We start from the raw sequence: 13968 nt of genomic DNA, 5'->3' as shown, positions 1-13968 counted from the left end.
GAAGTAACCGACCATAATATGGAAGTTATAACAAGATATAGGAACACGATACCAAAACACATACCAATAGGACAACATAATGAATTTAAAGAATTCATAGGATCAATGTCACAAGGCGTAAACTTAAATGGATACTTTTTAGACTTAGATAATGTATATGAAGAACAAGAAATTAGCAGGAGAATAACTGATTGAAATTTAGGAATGTATATAGCATTAATGAACTTCACTCATACAGATGAGTTAGAATATACTTATAACTTGATCTCAAAAACGTTAATTGGAAAGTTAGCATATTGGATAGAATTCATAGAATATCAGTTAAAAACTGAAGTACTAAGGTATGCAACGGATTGGAAATCAATGTTACAAATATTTGATATGATATTAAAAAGAGAATTCTTAGGAGAACCTTGGATAGTAGTTAGAGACCAAGTTCTAATAGAAAGAAAAATATAAATAATAATGAATCTAAATAGCATGAAATGCTGTAAAATTAACAAGTTACCAGAATATACTATAAGTTTTACTAAATTCTTTTATGAAGCTAGATTCTTACCCGAAGAAGGACATATATATCAACAATTATATTATGATCATTTATCAGAAGCTTATAATACTGAGATAACTAAGGAATATAATAAGTTAGAACCTCGTGAGAACACTCTGGGTGAAAGAATAAGAGTACTAAGAGGATATCTAATGAGAAAATGTGAAGAATATAGGGTACAACAGAAGGTTAAAAATGATAAAAAAAAACTAGGATTAAGAGAAATATGTGGATTCACTGAAAGAAGACTAGTATTTGGATGTGAAGATAAAAAACCCTATAGAAACTATAAGAAGAGGTATAATAAGAAAAAATCATATGATAAGTACAGAAGCAAACAAAATAGAAATAATTATCTTTATTAATACAACAGATATAAGAGAAAAAGATTTAGGAAATTTAGAAATACACCAGAAAATAGGAGAAGATATAAAAATAAGAGAAAGTTTAGAAGAAAACCTTTTAAAAAGAAAGATATAAGTGAATGTAAATGTTGGAATTGCAATGAAAAAGGACATTATGCTAATAAATGTCCTAAACTGAAAGAAAAGAAAATAAAATATATAAATACATCACAATTCATAATGGAAATAGAACAAATTAAAGAAGATGACAATAGATGGTATGAATATGAAGAGTTTTATGTTAGTGAAACTGATAATGAAATAAACTTTATAAATTATGAATCATCTAGTGAAAGCAATTGAGAGGAATGGTAGCAATATACATAGAAGCAGATGTAGAATATAAAAAATATAAATTCCTAAAACAAAAAATATTTATAGATAGTGGAACAGATCTATGTCTAGTAAAAAAGGAAGTTTTAGCTTCATATAAATGGGAAAAATCTAATGCACATAGAACTAGGGTATCAGGATTTAATGAACAAAGGAAAGAATTAGATGTAATAGCAAAAAACATGAGAATAAAGCTAACTAAAACATTATTCAGTTTACCTATTGTATATCAGAATAAGATGAAGCAATCTATATTATTAGGAAATAACTTCTTAGATTATTTTAAAACACATATAGTAACTTCAAATACCCTATCATTACAAACTCCGTGTAGTAAGTGGATAATATTAAAAAGAATTATGCCAATAAGTACTATAAATACTATAAGAATAAACAATCTAAGAATAGAAAGAAATAATAATCTACAAGAATTAACTGAAAAATATAATAATTTATTAAAATCCAACTTCGGAGAAAATCCTATGAGTTTATGGGATAAGGAAAAGATATATGCTGAAATAAAATTATTAAACCCTAATGATATAATAAGATCTAAACCTATAAGATATAGCCCTTCAGACCAAAAAGAATTTGATAATCAAACCAATGAATTATTAAAACTAAAATTAATACAAGAAAGTAAAAGTCCACATAGCAGCCCGGCTTTCCTTGTAAGAAAACATAATGAACAGAAAAGGGGAAAAGCCCGTATGGTAATAGACTATAGAGAATTAAATAAGAAAACTATATTTGATGGATATTTCTTACCATATAAAAAAATCTTATAAATAGACTAGGAAATAAGAAATGGTTTAGTAAATTCGATTGTAAAAGTGAATTTTGGCAAATAAAATTAACCAAAGAATCAAGGCCTTTAACAGCCTTTAGTGCTCCGCAAGGACATTATGAATGGATAGTATTACCCTTTGGATTAAAAAATGCGCCACAAATATTTCAACGGGGAATGGACCAAATCTTTAGAAAATTAAAAGATTTCTGCATAGTATATGTAGACGATATATTAATATATAGTGAAACTCTAGAAGAACATATAAAACATTTAGAACAATTTATAAAAACAATAAACCAGCATGGAATATTATTGTCTGAAAAGAAATATGAAATCTTTAAGAATAAGATAGAATATTTAGGATACAAAATAGATAAAGAAGGTATACAGTTACAAGATCATATAGTAACAAAGATTGTAAATTTTAAGGATAAATTAGAAAATAAAAAAGAGGTACAACAGTTTTTAGGAATAGTAAATTATGCCTCAGATCATATTAAAGACTTACCTAAATTAAGAAAACCATTACAGGAACTAACAAAAAATAAACCTTTTGAATGGACAAAAGAACATGAAAACTGTATAAAAATTCTTAAGGAAAAGGTGGAAGATTTACCAAAACATAGAATACCCATAGAAACAGATCATTTAGAATTATATACTGATGCTAGCAATATAGGATGGGGAGCAGTCCTAATAGCATATGAGAAGGATGACATAGATAAAGAAAAGCCACATATATGTGGATATGCAGGAGGAACTTGGAAACCTAATGAATCAAACTACCACATAAATGAAAAAGAACTATTAGCTGTAAAATATGGGATTAAGAAGTTTCATTATCATTTATTGCCTGTTAAATTTGTAGTAAGAACAGATAATACTCAAGTAAAAGCCTTTATTACTAATAAAATAGAATTATTACCAGAATTAAATAAAAGAAGAAAATGATAATCTTTTTTCTGTTGTTATGATTTTGTAATAAAAAATATATCAGGAACAAAAAATGTGTTAGCTGACTATCTTAGCAGAGAAAATAAACAATGAAAATAGAATATACAAGAAGACAAGCTCAACCATGGAAAATAATATCGGGATCTTTAATAATATGGACTACTACTTCAGAAGCTGTAGAATTCATAAAAAGTTTTGCTCTCGAAGGATTAGATGAAAATAATACAGAAAAACTAGAAGAAGCATATAAAGGATTTCTAGAAATAGAAAAATACATTGGTTATTATTTCACTCCTAATAGAACGTATATTGATGAATTATTAATATCAATTATTAGAAAATTAAATGCCATTGAATGTCATGCATTTTGTTTTTGTAAAGGGAAAATTTAATTGTTTGTTGTTCTTAGCAGGATAACAAAAGATGGAAAATTTTGAGAAATATATCACTGATGTCACTTCTTATATATCAACCAATAATGAGAAAATCACCAAACTCCAAAAGGAGATAGAAACCCTGGTTCAGGAGAACCAACATTTTCTGAAACAAATTATAGAAGCTATAAAAGACAAAACAACTGTACAAGCTTCAGTTGCAATCCCTACAATAAAACCTATAATATTTTCATCAAAGCTTGCAATTATGCCATCACCTTCAACCAACATATCAACTACTCTGTCAAATTTATCAATGAGTGATAAGCTGAAACACTCACCTGAGATAGTGAAAACATATGAGCAAATGATGAAATATTATGATTATAAATCTAACCCTGATATTTGCATACTGACAAAATCTACGAAATATCCCAGATATATTTGTTGTGAAAATGCAAAACCTGACATAGTCTATAACCTGTTTATACATGGTTTTGTTGATAAGATCTTAACAAATGAAACCATGTATTGTATATCAAAACTACCAGGTATAATTGTCAAATCCATGGAAGCTATGGTACGGGAAATGGGAGCAGGCTCATACGCAATACAAGTTTTTGATGCATCAACCGATCTAGTTAGAAAACCCATAATAATATGTCAACTATTTAAATTGGGAAGGAGTATGGCAGATATTGTGGGAGAAACCAAAAGCTTGAAATTGCCAAATCCCTGTGATATTAACAAATTTTAGGAATGGTTATGTGAAAAACGAGCCATTGGACTAGCTACCCTCAGGTCCAAAATATAAGATATACTACGAGCTCGGAAAGTTATAATCATTTCTGAAAGCCATTGGACTAGCTAGCTAATCAATATTGAAGAACAGCAAAGATCGAACCTCGATCTTCAACGCGAAAGCTCGAACCTCTTCGACTCGAAATCTTTCGATTTGGATTTGGGTAAGCTTTGTTTAGACCGAACCCTAATTTTTTCAATTTGTTTCTTTCAATTTTATGTACAGGAGCACCTATTTGATTGTGGTTTTGGATCCTTCTTCTAATTGGTAAGTAGCTTTAATTAGTGCTATATATATATATATGTATCACTGTGTTTATGTGTGTAGATTTAGATTATGTTATGTGTGTATATATATGCATATATCTGTGTTTGCAAGCGGTGAAGAGGCCGAGAGCTCTAAGCAAAACAATGACATCCTCTTAGTATGCAATATTCTTATCTGTGTGTATTCTGCTTTACATAGTTTTTTTGAGACTGAAACTACATCATTGGTCCTTGATATAATATGTAAAATTGTTGTGTTTAACGGTATACAATAAGTGTGTGTATCTATTGATTCTACGGTAGTGATAGTACATTGTGAACGACTTGTCGAGTTAGCAAGGCTTGTGATTTGTGTTCTGATAATACTTCAGCGTCTTATCTCCACATGGTTCTGTGACAACCATGTCTGTGTATGTTTCTGTTTTGTACTTTTCTTTCATCTTGTCACACACATGTAAGCAACTGTTAAGCAAACAACTACAAGTCTTACCTGCTGCAAACATCCCATTTATACTTGTCTTTGCATCATCTAGTCACACACATACATCTGATTATGTTGATTTTCTTGGCCATTTCTCTTGTCTCCCTTTTTGGAAGAACTGTTTTAGTAAGGCCATTGTGTTATGCTTTTAGCACCTTCTCAACTCATTGTCTACAAGCACAAACTCTGCAACACCTCTTTCAGTTTCTTGTAAATATCAGGTATCCTCACCTCTTATTTCTTGACTAATACATTTTATGATGCATGTTTTGAATTATATTGCAAAAGGGTTGCCGTAGGATGCTAGGAAGAATTTGCAGCTGGGCTATTTGTCAAATTAAGGTAATCTGGGCTATTCATATCATCAATTGATCTCAGCCTCAAGGATTCCAGGTGATGCAATTTTGATATTCAGATGGCTAATATACCCTGCTCTTTTAATGGTAACCATAATCCTGTTGTGATAGCTCTCACTCAAGTACAGATGTCGTAGTTGTGGCAACTTCCATATGGAACATGGAAGGCTCCTGAGGCAAGTGTGTTTCAAATCCAAGGTTTGAAGGTTAGATAAATTACCTATTAGCTCAGGAAGCAGCTCCATATGAGTGTGATGAAGGCCTAGATACTTCAATTGAGATAGCTTTATTATCGAATTTGGTAATTTAGGCCTAAATGCACCTTCAAGATCAAGTACGCGAATCATTCTTAAGCAATTTAACTTAATGCCTCGATAAATGAAGTTGCCTATGTCTTGTCCAAGAGTAGGCCTTTCCCGTGAATCAAATGAAAGCAATGAAATAAGTTGTTTGTAATGATGCTTGAAAGAAGAAGGACCAATGCTGTCATTCTCATGAATGTGTGAGAAGATGGCAGAATTATTATCAAGATGATCTGCTACTCAAAGGATTGTACTATTCTTGCTGGATGACTTGGACGCAGCGAATTGTAAGTTAGTTTTGAGAAAATTAGCTTTTCCTGCTTCTAACAGTAAAGTATCCATCAAGTCATAGTTCAGCCTACTGGTTTTAACCTTTCCGTTAGGCTTCCATTTTGCAACTTGGATCAATACGTTTTATGATGCATGTTGTGAATTATATTGCAAAAGGGTAGCCTTAATTAATTGAAGTTTGCAGCATCACTTCTCATGGCGAACACGTGCAATGTTTATAACCTAATATTGAGCTTATACAAGAAAAAGTTACATTAAATAATACTAGAATTGCTTTTATTTCACATTCCATTCAACACAATCTGTATAAATAACAAAATGCTTTAGATAGACATACTCATCTATGTAGTTTGTATTTTAGAAACAATGTCACATAATTGTGGTAATAACTAGAAAATCTAGTACAAGTGACTAACTGATAGAAACAGTGTCGGCTGAATATGAAACTAATTGAAATTAATATAACCAGTAATATATGTAGTAATATAAGCAGTTTATACTTGTCTTTAAGGTATTCTGTAGTTTTCATGAGTTCTTTAATAAAATTCAATATTGCATTTTAGTGATAACATCTCTGTTGTAGTCTAACATTGTTGAATTAATGAATTGTTTGCAGAGGGTATTCGTCTCGATCAAAGCATGATATACAGTTCAGATGGCTTGCTTGGATTGCAGATGGTGCTGCACTTTCTGGTGAAATTAGGTTCTGTATGTAATAGCTCTCGGTTATTACGAAGTTCTTTTTTTGGTTACCAAAATGAAATAGCTTTGTTACTTGTGAATTAGCTCTTAGCTTCTTAGAGATGCAACCGTTATTGATTTGTGCAACTTATACATATTGGTGATTATTCAATCGTCTAGTTTTATGTTTCGGTTTCATTGTTGTATACTGGATTGGTTTTGCAATGATAATTGAAGTTCGGTATTTATTTCGGTTCGTTTTTTGTTGTGGATTTGGTATTTTTAGGTGTATTTATATTATATATATGTATGATTAGAGCATGTAAATAGACATCAGTTTTATATGAGACAAACATCAGTCAATTTAAAAGAAACTGATGTTAAAGGTCATAAACATCGGCTATAGTAAAGCAAAACAGCAACCGATGTCTTTGTCGGTGATGTTAAAGACCCCGTGTTTTAACATCGGCTTACCACTGATGTCTAAATACGCTTATAACATCGGTTGTATTAAAAGAAACTGTTGTTAAATGTTAGAAAAGATATCAGTTAGTTGAAGGAAAACGATGTTATAAGTAATTTTAGACATCGGTCAGGAACCGATGTTAAAAGAAGGGTCTTTAACATCACCCACGAAAACATCGGTTAAAATTTCTCATCCAGTTTTTCTAGTACTGAATCTTCTTTTATAGTCTGTATTAATTTCATCATAATCAATCTGCAGTATATCTTTAAAGCTATAGGATTTTACAGTACCGATTTCAGGAAGGACAACAATGAAACTATGACTTTTACGAATTTTTTATTATTTGCCAAATCTATCAGCAATTTAGACCGGAGTTCTGAACTGACTGAAACTTTCGAGATACTTGTCAGTAGCACAACTTCCTCCAATAACGATGCAGCTCTGAAGCGTAAAATAGACGAGTATGAGAATTCAACTCTATATTCATGTCATAAACTTTACATGTGAATTTTTACAGCACCTTCACTTATTTCATTCCATATATAACAACTTATCTAAGTGTAAATTTATGAAAAGTAAGGCTTTCTCTACATATATAACAGAATGATCTTCGATACTTGCAGGTTTATTCGTAATAAGCCTAAAAATTGGCGTGCTGAGTGGTGCTTCATTTTGAAAGGTGTAGACGGTGGGAAAGATATGTTTAATCTCGAGATCACTAACGTCAGAAAGTTTCAAAACTTTACGGTGAAGAAAGAACAAAGATCTGAGTTCATTCTTCAGCTAAAAATGCTTATGGAAGATCTCGGGATGGTTGATTTTACTATTAAATAAGTATTTAGGGTATAGAGTATTTATAGTTTGTTTTTAGTGAACAATTTTTTATTTTTGTGTTTCTCATTTTTTTATGAACACGATAGAATTATTGTTTCGATAAATTTTGTAATATAGTGACGACCGAGTAAGGTTGAGCATGTGTATGTCCAATATTAATGTTTAACATCATAAATTTTTTGAGATTGAGTTTATGAAAAATACCTGAAATGTAAGTATTTTTTGTTAATGATATTTTTGTAATGATATATATAATTTTTTTTAATTACAATAACATTCTTGTGTATTTATATGAACACTCATCTTCACACTCTTTATTAACATCCTCGGGATTGACTTTGCGGAGCCCCGAGCCCATCACTATCCGTAAATCCTAGCTTTAACATTTCATTTATTCATAATCTACCCTTGATCAACATTCTATTTGAAATAATTACAAGAGCAGTAGAGATATGTTCACAGCAGTAAAATAGATATATGTCATTCTTGAGATAAAGAGCAAAAAAATATATACTGATGCTTATTTAGGAACCAAGTAACCTTTAACTTTTATTATTACGGTGTCCCCTCTATTGAAACCAAGATGACTCTCCAAGTTGTGATTTAGCTAGCTTCAACTTTTATCCTTCTCAACATAATAATAACTAAACTGAAGTCAATTCCACTGCTTTAAAAACAAGTGTGCAGTATATCCTATGCTCTTCTTTAATTCTTTTATTTTGGTTTTTGTTTATCAAACCTGATACAACAAGTTTTGTTGTTCATTTTGTTACAAGCACACTTGCGATTTTTGTGATTGCCTCAGGGACGGGGATGTTTAAGATTGTGATGTTGAAGATATTGAATTGTCGTTTCCATGAAAGAGATTTCTTTCAGACTATTCAAGCTATAATATCTCATGTGTATGTTGTACAGACGTTGTTGTGACCTTCAAAAGGAATTCAAGATTCTAATAACAGATTTAGGGGTGTAGCAAACATTTTGGGGGTCCTTTGCAAAATTTTAAAATTGGGCCATTCATATATACTTCGATTTACATTAAAATCATTAAACTATGTTTTTAAAATAAAATAAACTATCGAAAGATACTGTAAACAAAAATTAAAGTCTCACAAATGTACTTAAAAAGAGATGTTCTTTTGTTGCATGTTTTTTGACAAAATTATTTATAACACTTTCGATGTCAGCTTCATCCAAAAGATCACTTTCAATTTTCACCAAAGCAATTTCATATAAGGTGGTATAAATTGGGGGCCCCAAATTTTTAGGGCCCTATGCAGTCGTTCACCTCGCGTTACCCCAGTAGCGCCGCCCCTGAACAAACTAACAGTACAATGAAAGTTCAGCTTAAATAGATCAAAGCAGCATTTGCTAATATATATGCAGCTTCTTGTCTGTACGAGGTTACATACTATTTGTGATGCACTCTATAACAGTAATTTCAATGATAAGCATCAAACTGAAAATGCCATTTCAATAATTTTTAAGAATCTGAAAAATAATGAGCTTAGGCGTAAAGAAATCTATCATTGTCAATTTGTCATCACATTAAATACTTTTGATTGCTCTGTCTTTGAATTCCCTTTTAATTTAGTGAAATAATTTTGTATATTTATATTTGACTAGGAATATAAATGAGGACGAACTTCTATGGTTCATGAAGAAAGAGGACATAGCAGACGTTCTACAATTGTTTGAAGGATCCTCCACAACAAAAAGCATCAGTGAAACATCTTTAAGAAACTGGATGGTAGTCTGATTAGTTGGGAATCATCAATCCTTCATACTAACACTCACAAAATACTTTTCTGGTACATATTCATTGTTTTATAGATTTTATTACTGCACCTTTTTAACAGGTTAAAATTTTCAATGAATGCAGACTCGTGGTTTATCTCTTAAATGATACTAACAATATCATACATCAATTGAATAAAATCGTTTTGGTGAACCTATCATTTTTTGTACTTCTTTTGTGGTCTTTCTTGATGGGGTCTGGAACTACTAAAATTCTAATATACATCGCATCTCGTCTATTGGTGGTTGTTATATATCTTTGGTGATTATTGCAAAATGATATGTGAAGGAATTATGCTTGCCATCGTAATGCACCGGTTTAACATAGGCGACCACTGTATCATTGACAATGAGCAGGTGATACAATACAATCTCTCTACAATTGCAAATCCGAGTATTTACAAATAATTTTTATTCTGCCTTAATTTGTAATTTTGTAAAATAATACACAGTTAATCGTTGAAGAGATGGGGCTTGTCACTACAGTTTTCTTGAAGGATAACAATGAGAAAGTAAATTGTTTGAATTCTATATTGCTCTCCAAATCTATCAGCAACCTAAGCCGGAGCTCTGAGTTGAGGGATACTATAGAGCTTCTTGTCAGTAGTACAACTTCCTCAGAGATTATTGCAGCTTTGAAGCTGAAGATAGACAAGTAAGTATGTGAGTTTAACTCTTGTTCCTAGCCATAAACTTTTCATGTTCTGGATTCTTATAGAACCCTGACCTAATGTTCCTAAAACTAATTAAATCGACTCTAGAACACTAAACATCAGCATGAAAAGGTTCTTTGGATAAAGTTCAGATCAAACTATAAAAATATTCAAACTAATTGCATGTTTTTGCTCTTACAGGCTACTGGAAAGTAAGACTGAAAGTTGGAGTGCTGAGCACTCTTTCATCCTTAAAGGAATAAATGATGTGAGGCATACTTATATTCTCACGATCACTCAGGAAAGAAAATCTCAAAACTACAAAGAGACTTTGGAAGAGCTTAATATTAAGAATTACACCATTCAATAAGCATTTGGTCCCAAGAGAACTTATAATCTGTTACTATTATCGTCTAGCTAACTTTTCGCCAGAAACTTAGAAATATTTTACATCAACAGTCTTATTGTTAAACCTTGTCTGTTAAGGAAAAATATTAATATTGCACTTCTATGTGCATTTGTCGTGCTTTAACTATGTAATCATTACTACCCACATACCTTAAAATCAACCACATATGGTAACTTTATATATTAGTGACATCGACTTGTTAATGACTTGATTCTTTAGGCTGATTAGGAAAAAAAATACTCATCTTTACTTATTTACAAATGTAATATAAGTATACATTATACATGGATGTACATTGACGATCAAGGTCACTTGGTAGTTTGGTTTTAGGAGATATAATCTAGTTTTGGTGTTATGATTGCACCCTTACTTAACCATGCATTCTATCACTTATCTTGTGAGAACCACATTTAGGTGTCTATTTTACATTGGTTGCCTGCTCAGTAAAACTAGTATTACTTGCCAAGAATGTTATATATTGTGCCAGAATGAATACGTGTTATATACAAATTTAATTTGGGAAATGTTCTCTGGAGAGCTTGGGACCATATATATTGCAAATAGAGCACAGGCACAACATAAAATTACTCTGTATCAACCAGATGTTTTTATGCATTTAGAGAACTCGTCTCTGTGAAATGGTATTTGTTTTTGTTACCTTTTCCATGTATTTATTCATTGGTCATTGTCCATAAAGGTTTCTTCATGCCTAATGTTTCAATTATAAGTTATATTCCTAAAATGGATGCTTAACTGCAAAAAACAAGAGGAAACCTGCTTTTAACTAGACTTCGTCAAACACTCAAAACACACAGGTACTTCAACATCAAATTTTATGTATCTATGTTTCTTATCACAGAGAGGATGTGGGTTTTATTTTCCAATTATGTTACTTTAATTGCATTTTGTTCTCCATATATTCATCAGGTGGCTACTTGTATTCGCAATAAAAAAGATATTGCATTCCTCCTATAATTCAAAAAATTGCACCAGCAAGGTTGTGGTTAAGGTTATGACTTGCAAAAAATGTAGCTATCAATTTTCATTGCAAGGTTCATGCCCTGCTCCCTCCCACCAACCGCACACAGAAGATATGAAAAAGGAGGTTGCTAATTGCTTTTCTAAGATTTCACCAGGAAGAAGAAAAATCAATCCCAGAAGTTTAATGGGAAAGGCAGTTATGTTCTAACAGAAGTACGATTGCAAAAAGAAGACAGGTTGGCTAAACAAAGCAGAACATGCGCAGACATTCCCATTCTCTTAAAATCAGTTTTCTATTGGATGAACATAATTTCAGGCAAACTGAATTCTACATCCTTAGGACCTTATTAAAATATCAAAGTGACTCGAGGGGCGGGGCTAACTCTTAAGATCTTGCTCTGAAGCTTTGGCGTCTCTTTTTATCTGAATTACCATTAAATAATTTTTAGATAAATTAATAAATTGTAAACAAAATGAATGCCAAAGAGAGGTGTGTAAGGATGAAATGAAAGGGTAAAATGAATAGGAAGTACCTAAGAAGTTTGTTATCCATGGAAATTAGATGTGAGTCTAAAATAAAGTTATACCGTACTTTATAGCAGCAACATCAAGAAATCTCTGAATTCTCTCCAAAATTCAAGAAATCGCACCTGAGATTTACAGTTGTATAGATCATTAAAAAAAACTTCATACTGTTCGACGAATCTATAGTAGCATTTTATGTCCTTGGTCCCTCCTTGGTTATCTGATTCACATATGTCCTATGACTACGTGGCTTTAATTGCATTTTGTTCTCCATATATTCATCGAGTGGCCACTTTTTTTCACAATCTAAATATAATGCATTTCCTCGTATAATTCAAAAAATTGCACCAGCAAAAAATTTACCTAATTGCTTTTCTCAGATTTTACCACACACAAAAGATATGAAAAAGGAGGTTGTTAATTGCTTTTCTTAGATTTTACCAACAAGAAGAAAAATCAAGGCCAACAGTTTTTCTGGAAACGCATGTTCTAAAACTAGCACATAATTTGGACAACCAATATCTCTTTTCATTTGATGACCTTGTTTTAGTGACCGGCGGGGAGATTCAGGTCAATTGGCAGTGTACTTAACTTAAGTAAGTAATTTAGGAGGAACCCAACCTTGATCAATTCCTCAATTTCATCTTTTCGGTGACGACACTCGTGGGTGTCATGGCCGGTAGACTCATGGTAATCACAATATTTCTTCTTGTCTCTACTCTGCCATGAAGTTAGACAGTCTGGTTTCTTGAAGATTCCTCTGATATCCCCGGTAGTGATTCCCGGGCCTTCCTCACTGAAGGGCATGCTCGTGCTCGCGGTGCCGTACCCTGTCATCCCTTTGGAATGTAGGGGGCATACGCGTTGTATAACGGGGCCTCGCTTCTCCAGAGTTTCCTTCCTTTTGTCATTCTACCAGTAACATCCTCAAATTGTCATCTTCCAACCTTATGCCAAGCCTTCTTTTCAAGGTTGAAAAATCTCTTCCTTCCTCATCTTGATTCTGAGTGTTCTCCGCACGACGACGCTCATCCATCGTTCGCCCAGACCTATGTGGGTGTGGTACCACCTAGTTACCAAGGCGAGGCCTTTCCCTACCATCAGTATCCTCATCGACAAGCTCCACAATAGGTTCTACATAATCAGAATATTCCAAGCGCCGCGGAGTGATTTGCGGATTTTCTCCGCTGCCCTGGGTATCTCCTTCAACTACTAGCGCCTTCCCCACGGCATGGCCGTGACGGGGAAAAAACGACGACCTCTCCTCGTTCTCCGACGCTCCACCGTATTCAGTCTTGAGTGAAAACTATTAAGAGTATCCCTCATGTGGTACAGCTGCTCCAAGATATCAGCATTACTGATGAGAACCGGAGGTGTCCCCCCCCCCACATCCGGAGCTCTCGGTGGATCTGCCATGTTTCTGGAAACGTAGGGTTCATGGCGAGTGTAGCCTCCCCCGCCTTCTCCTTTAGATCTGCTATCACTTCCATCACCATTGTAAGACATCTTTTCCTCCTAAGATTACGATCTTAATTAGCACCCCTCCTTCTAGTGCCAATTTGTTGACGGAGGAATCTGGTAACAACAAAGATTGAGGTTTTTCGCCGGAATTAAGATCTATGATGGTGGTTCTTTGCCGGAAAATCAAGCGATTTATGGTGGTTTATGGTTGTTTCAGGCTGAGATTGATCAGAGTAAGTGGTGGCCCTCTTATCAGTT

General features: G+C 32.8%; 1 long non-coding RNA gene across 4 annotated transcripts; it reads left to right on the top strand.

Annotated features, from left to right (window-relative positions):
* Nucleotides 1–4006: 4006 nt before the first annotated feature.
* LOC141666680 (uncharacterized) lies at nt 4007–8052 on the top strand. Of its 4 annotated transcripts, none has more exons than XR_012552317.1 (4): nt 4179–5175; nt 5243–5899; nt 6520–7511; nt 7674–8035. It is a non-coding gene; the product is annotated as an uncharacterized LOC141666680 (long non-coding RNA). The 4 variants fall into 4 exon arrangements; XR_012552316.1 differs by having other exon boundaries at nt 4180–4474; nt 7674–8034; XR_012552314.1 differs by having other exon boundaries at nt 4172–5899; nt 7674–8052.
* Nucleotides 8053–13968: the final 5916 nt, after the last annotated feature.

This window comes from Apium graveolens, chromosome 6 (assembly GCF_009905375.1).
Source record: "Apium graveolens cultivar Ventura chromosome 6, ASM990537v1, whole genome shotgun sequence".
In the NCBI taxonomy this organism is placed as follows: Eukaryota; Viridiplantae; Streptophyta; class Magnoliopsida; order Apiales; family Apiaceae; genus Apium; species Apium graveolens.
Note: the sequence above shows the minus strand (reverse complement) of the source record. Positions and strands in the feature narration are given on the sequence as shown.